The sequence below is a fragment of the Myotis brandtii genome, unplaced genomic scaffold (genome assembly GCF_000412655.1).
Source record: "Myotis brandtii unplaced genomic scaffold, ASM41265v1 scaffold1777, whole genome shotgun sequence".
Classification (NCBI taxonomy): Eukaryota; Metazoa; Chordata; class Mammalia; order Chiroptera; family Vespertilionidae; genus Myotis; species Myotis brandtii.
Genome location: NW_005356585.1, coordinates 32,796 through 39,661, shown reverse-complemented (window position 1 = coordinate 39,661; position 6,866 = coordinate 32,796). Strand labels below are relative to the sequence as shown.

At 50.6% G+C, this 6,866-nt stretch overlaps 1 long non-coding RNA gene across 1 annotated transcript in view; it reads left to right on the top strand.

Moving 5' to 3' along the window:
- The window catches only part of LOC106725619, a 17,687-nt gene extending 12,119 nt beyond the window's left edge, over positions 1-5,568 (top strand). The window contains exon 3 of the long non-coding RNA XR_001361548.1: positions 5,499-5,568. This is a non-coding gene — a long non-coding RNA (uncharacterized LOC106725619). The remainder of the gene's footprint in view (positions 1-5,498) is intronic.
- Positions 5,569-6,866: the final 1,298 nt, after the last annotated feature.

Sequence of the window (6,866 nt, the reverse complement as noted above, 5' to 3'; positions counted from 1 at the left end):
GGCGGGGGGGGGGGGGGGGACTCCTGTCCTTTGTCCTGACATGAGCAGCGCCCGCTTCAGTTATGCTCTCCTCCCTTTGTCCATCTCAGACATTCCTGACAGACACCAAAGCCCACGCAGGAGACTGCCAGAAAAGTCTCCCCCAGGCCTGGCCACACCTGAAGCTGACTTCTGGGGAAAGACAATCGTTTACAGATAAAGTGATCAATGTGTGAAAAGCGGCAATGTAGGGCCCTGGCCGGGTGGTTCAGTTGGTTGGAGCATCGTCTTGTATACCAAAAAGGCGGCGGGGTGAACTGAAGGTGTTTCTCTTGCACATCAACGTTTCTCTCTCTCTCAAAATCAATTTAAAAAATGTCCTCTGGTGAGGATTTTTAAAAAAAGTGGCCATGTGTTGAAAAAGGGAGATATTTTTGAATGAGCTGGGAAGGCTTGGAATGGAAACAGGAGAAGCAGGTGAGCTTTTAGACCATCGTTGCTATTCTGGGCTCTGCCAGCTCAGGCAGCCTGCCTCCGGGGACTTGTTTTTAAATAACGGATGGGGGTGGGGCGGGCTGGAGGAGGTTAAGGGTTGGGGGAGGGAACCCATGCCATACGTTCAACAATAAAGATAAACAAAACTTATGGGAGGCACGTGGAGTAGAGGTCAGAGGTCAAAATAAATAAACGAATAAACGAACAAATAACTAGATATAAAGTTTCAATTTCGACTTGCACTAATTAATTAGATTACATATCCATGGTTTCAAGTATAATTTTAGCCATAGTTATAGAAGCCATGTGTTGAGCATTTACACTGTGCTTTACAGACGTTTAAAAATGTCTCTCCCCTTACATTTTGTATGAAGAAACAGGCTGAGAGCTGAGTAACCTGCCTGGAATCACGCAGCAACGTTCACGACGAAGTTGAGATGTGAACCCGTCTCTCTCATTCTGAAGACTGTGCAGCTAAATGTGACCGTATGCCAACCTGATGATTTCAGCTCAAAGTCACTCTATGGAAACAGTGCTGTTTATTCCGACTCTGGTTCTAAACTCAGCCCAGTTCAAGTCCCTGCGATTTACCTAGAATTGCTGCATTCAGGTGTATATGTGGTACCTACACACTTACAGACAAACATGATTGTTCACATTCTCATATCAGCCGAAACCATGGTAACTGAACAAAATAACTACGATCCAATTTTTAAACATAAAGAAAATCCCACTGAAGGAGAAAAGTGATCATTTGCCATAGAAAATTCAATGACATGAAGTTTACTCCATGTCTAAAATAAAAACTGACAGTTGGTGATGAAAGATCACTGGTACCTACGACCCAGTGATCAAACCTAGGGGTGCTTCCTGCCGTCTGGGGTCCCAACTGAATGCCTGGGTGTTCACCAAAGTCTCTCCCGTTTGACTGGGCACACATCCCTAGCGTTCTCTGACCTCTGACCTCTACTCCGCGTGCCTCCCGTGGCTGGTTCCTCAGAGGACCCTGTGTGTCTGAGGCTCAGAGTAAACCAAGGGGACATGGGGCCTGCACACAGACTTTGTGACTTACCTGCCTGCAGCTCTCAGCTGTGTAGCAACCCACCCACCCACGGCTCCTTAGTCCCTGAGTTTTGGCCTTAGTCCCTCTGACCAGAGAGCCTCCCTGCAGAGCTGGCGTTTGGAAGATGCTCTCTGGAGAAAGCGAGGGTGCCGTGAGCCTGGTGTGTGCGTCTCTTCTCTCCCGGACCACAGGCTGCTTGTTGTCAAAGGCCTGCACAGAGCAGGCTGGAGTGTTTACTCAGCTTTTCTCTTTATCAGTTTGAGCCCAATGTCGTCCATCCCATCGTGGCCAGAATATGCTGGTGGTTTTCATGCTGAGAACACGTGTCCGTTGGCTGCAGGAGAACTGACTCTTTGGAGGGCCTCCTGCCTCCTGGCTTCCTGTGGGGTTGTCCTGCCAGGGCCTGGAGCTCTCCCGGGCCAGCTCAGTGGTGACCAGGTGGTCTGCCGGACCCACGTCCGTCACCCTGTTCTGGCCACAACTCAGTGTGGGGGCTTCTCAAGGCCCCTGCACTGGGCCGCAGACCACAGCACCCCCGACCCAGGAGGCTTCCCAGTGCTTTGGCCAGTCCCACAGTGACCCCAAGGAGGAAAGGCCTGGAGGCCTGGTCACTTCCCTGATTTCCATCTTCTCAGAGCACTTGACCATCACCCACATTCTGATGCCTTTGGGATGGACAAGTCGATGTGTACATGCTTGACAGACACACCAAGCACGTAAAGCTGTCCAGCTTCTCCGCTCGTCTTCAAATCTTCAGCAGGAGGAGGCCAGACCGAGAGCAGCTCTGCGTGCTTCCCGGCCCGATGGCGCCGCTCCAGGTGCAGGAGGTGCAGTGTCTCCGTCACTGCTCAGCCCTGCTGTCAAGGCACAAACACCCCACAACAGCGCGGGCGGGTGTGACGGCTCCCCGCCCTCTCTGGGCACCAGGCCCTGGGCCAGGCACAGGCTGAAGCCCTGACCTAGAGGACCTCCCAACCCTACTCTTGACCTCAAGATGTTTTCAGTACAGTCTCCTCGTCTCTGCTGCTCTGACGCACACGCTGTATCTAAGATTTATTTAGCATCTTCCTCACCTGGGCATGTGATGTCTGTTTCATAGAGACTTTAAATGCCCGAGAAGAAAGGATGTCTCAGTCACTGCTGGAGTCGGGGCTGAGAAAGTGCTGTGTGATGTGAAATTATATTTTTAAACTGTCAAGGCAAGATACTTTACAAGCTTCTTGACAGCTTGGGAATGAGAATTCTCAAGGAGTAATCTGTGCTTTAGGTTTGAACCAATTAAATTACAAGAGGGGAGAGTAGGCATTAAAATATATTACAAAGGTTTCTTATTTAAAGGTTGTGAACACATACGTTCAAATATCCACCTCTGGTTATTTGGAGTTTCTTGGTTCTGGGAGTTACCTTGCTTTCTGCTCAGGCGTTCAATCATTATACTTCAAACCCCAGCCACCCACGACCTTTCCTAAGGCGGAGGTGCTTTCAGAACCACTTTCTATGTGTGAACAGTGTCTGCCTTTTCCTAAGATTCACTCAGTGATTAAGAGCCAAGCACGGAGAGGCTTTCAGAAGGAAGACGGAGAAGGAAAGGGGCAGGGGCTGCTCCGAAAGCCGAGAGCCTCAGCGCCGAGCTCTGGAAGGGGTGAATTATATCCTCGAGTCAAGAAAACATGTTTCAGACTTAAAAGCCTTGAGCTTAGCTTTGAGTTTGAAATGTTTATCTACATAAAAATAGTGGTAATGCATTGGGAGTTCTAGAATTAACATGAATCATGTTTTCTTGATGTTTACTTTAATTTGCTTTTACTTGGTTATGCTATTTCTCCTTTGTAGTTTAAAATAAAACTATTGAAAATGTTAGAAGTAATGTCATTTTAAAAAATGGTTCCTTTTTTTGGATATGAAAATGGAAAATCTCTGGTAATAAAGTAACATCCAGCCTTGGCTAGCGTGGGAGTGAACACGAGTGAACATGGGTGCGAATCTTTCTGTAGAACAATTTGTGAGGGCAGAGCGAAAGCTTTGGAAAGAAATCGTAGACTCTTTAACCCAGAACTCTGATTTCTAGGCACATATCTCCAGGAAACAATTGAGGAAATTTAGTTTAAATGCTGTTACGACACACCCATAAACATGATGCTGTAGAACGACTCGTTCCCCCACTTGCCTCTGAGCCCCACACCTCGCTGTCTGTGAAGTGCTTGAGGGCCGATGGTGACGGTGATGGAGCTGGTGGTGACAGCAGGAAGCACTTATTAAGAATTAATTAGGTGCTTGACATACTGGGTACTCTGCACATTAACTCATTTGCTCTAACCCTCATAACCACTTTATGAAGCCGGTGGCTTTATTACTTCCCTAGTTTAAGTTAAGGACGTGAGAAGGAGGGACTTGTCTAAAGCAGTGGTCGGCAAACTGCGGCTGGAGAGCCACATGCGGCTCTTTGGCCCCTTGAGTGTGGCTCTTCCACAAAATACCACGTGCGGGCGCGCACATACAGTGCGATTGAAACTTCGTGGCCCATGCGCAGAAGGCGGTATTTTGTGGAAGAGCTGCGTGGGTCCTCTCGGGGGGACTGAGAGACGGGCTGCTGGTCAGGACCTGCCTCAGGCCTCAGCCCAGCACTCTCTGCTCACGTCCTCGGCGACCAGGGCCTCAGCACTGGCGTGCCCTGCATTTCATACATTATTCTGTTTCTGGACCTTTGCTTTTCCCCTGCAGCCACGGGCTGACTGCAGGATCAGTGACTTCCCAGGATGCCATTGGGTTTTGTTTGGAATCTGCTCAGAGATTCCAAGTTTCTCAGGGTGCAAACCAGGACAGAGTCCTGTTTCTTACTGTTGGATGGATCTGCTAGCTCCACCCACTAATTTGATTATGTCCCTAACATCAGTGCTTCTGTGTTGATCGGCTCTGCCTGAGGCTGACACCCTCCAGGCCCTGTGCCCCAAGGGCTCAGAGTTCAGAGGGCACTTGCCCAGTGGCCCAGGCTCAGCTGGACCCAGCTGAGCCAGAGATGTTGCTAGTGGAAATGAGGCCCGTTCACTGGGCCCTGAGAAAAACATTTCGGAGACGCACATAGGGGAAGTTGTACGGTTTATTGAAGCTGGACAAAGGACTGCCCCAGGTTCAGCTCCATCCTGCCCTGAAAGAAGTCCAGCCTTGTCTTCCTTAGGCCAAGAAATGGTGCCAGTGTCCAAAACTTCTGTGCCATCAGTCCATCCGTATCAGTCCCGCTGGGCCCCGCTGGCTTAGTCTGTGCTCCCTGCTGCACTGTGGCGGCACTGTGTCCAGGCCCGTAGTTGGAGTCCACGCATCTGCCGCTGGCCAAGTAAGGCCACATGGACATTATGGAGAGAAAGAGAGAGAGAGGAAGAGGGAGAGAGAGAGGAGAATGAGAGAGAGTGGGAGAGAGAGGGGAATGAGAGGGATAGAGGGGGGAGAGAGAGAGAGGGAGAGGGGGGGAGAGAGGAGAATGAGAGAGAGGGGAGAGGGGAATGAGAGGGAGAGAGAGAAGAGAATGAAAGAGAACTTCATTGTTAAGCTGGGATTATATTATGGGAAGGACCAATCAACTTCCCAGTCTTGGGAGGGCTGGCATTGGGTCCTTCCCCCTAACCAATCCATATCCTAGGTCTTCTGGGGGGTTCTATATCCCTTATCCAATCCAATCCTTTTCCCATAGTAGGCTCCACCCACTATGGACGCAGTCTTTGTTCCTACTGTGCAGACGGAGTAGGAGCACCTCCCCCTGGTCCCTTGGCTTCCAGAGGACATCCCTGCGTTGCTCCATCCTTCCCCCAGCAGCGCAGGGGTGACCACGGCTCCCTGGGGAGTGTGCGCAGCTGTAGCTTCCTGGTGGACCAGCTTCTCAATGTCTGGCTCCCTTCGTTCCCTCCTCTTCCACTCTATCGAGCTAATCAGGTTCTGGAAGAAACATGCCTCTGATTTATCTTCATAGAAAAGAAACAGCATGTGGCCAGGCGGCTGCTGAATTTCCCGGAGCAAACAGGACGTGGGGGGGGGGAAGAAGGTATGAGCTGGGCACATGGCCGTTAGCACATGTCCTAGGAAGATTCCCCTAGACCCGTGGTCAGCAAACGGCGGCTCATGAGTCACATGCGGCTCTTTGGCCCCTTGAGTGTGGCTCTTCCTAAGCCTTAGGAGCACCCTAATTAAGTTAATAACAATGTACCTACCTGTATAGTTTAAGTTTAAAAAATTTGGGTCTCAAAAGAAATTTCAATCGTTGTACTGTTGATATTTGGCTCTGTTGACTAATGAGTTTGCTGACCACTGGCCTAGACCAGTCCAGTGGTTGGCAAACTGCAGCTCGCGAGCCACATGCGGCTCTTTGGCCCCTTGAGTGTGGCTCTTCCACAAAATACCACGTGCGGGCGCGCACATACAGTGCGATGGAAACTTCGTGGCCCATGCGCAGAAGTCGGTATTTTGTGGAAGAGCCACACTCAAGGGGCCAAAGAGCCGCATGTGGCTCGCGAGCTGCAGTTTGCCAACCACGGCCTTAGACAAAGGGAGGGGGAGGCGACTAGAAAAGGCCCCAGCACATTTTTTAAAACACCCCAATGGGAGACAGCAAGACCTGGGCGACCTATTAGGAAACAGTCCTAATAGTCCTCAGCCAATGAGGAGCCGGAGCAAGGACTGAATGAACAGGCTGTGATCCTGCCCCTGTACAATGGGCGCCTGCTCTCCAGAGTGTTAGTCAGTCTTATGTCGCCATGCGTCTGTTTCCCAGTCACCAGGTGACATTTGGACAGGTGAGCCCTTCCTCACAGAGCCCAGGTCATCCAGGGCTGCTCTCCTTGCTGCCTGTGGTGGCCTCAGTGCAGGTGCCAGGCACGCTCAGGGAGGCGTGGCTTGTGTGAGGTCAGGTAAGGAAAGGGGTCTTAGGACAGGGCCTGAGCCAAGGACCCCAGTGGAGTAACTTCAGAAAGAGTTCCTGGAGAAGCTCGCCCAGCACAGGACCAGGGGGGTCAGTGGGGGCAGAGGGGGTCCTGTCCCCTGGCTGAGCCCACCAGGACTTAATTCCTCACCTGGGCCCAGCTCAGCCTCTCCAAGAAATTTTAAAGTAGTCCGCCTGGAATTTCCTCATCTGCCAGATGACTCCCTGCCATCCCGAAAGGGAAGGTGAGCTTGCCTGAAATTATCCACTCTTTTTTAAATTTAGTTTTATTTTTTTTAATTTATTGGAGTGACATAGGTTACTAAATTATACAGGTTTCAGCATCCATTCTGTAATACATTGTCTGTGTGTCTTGCATGTTCACCACCCACGTGAAAGGACCTCTCACCACTTCCTCCCACC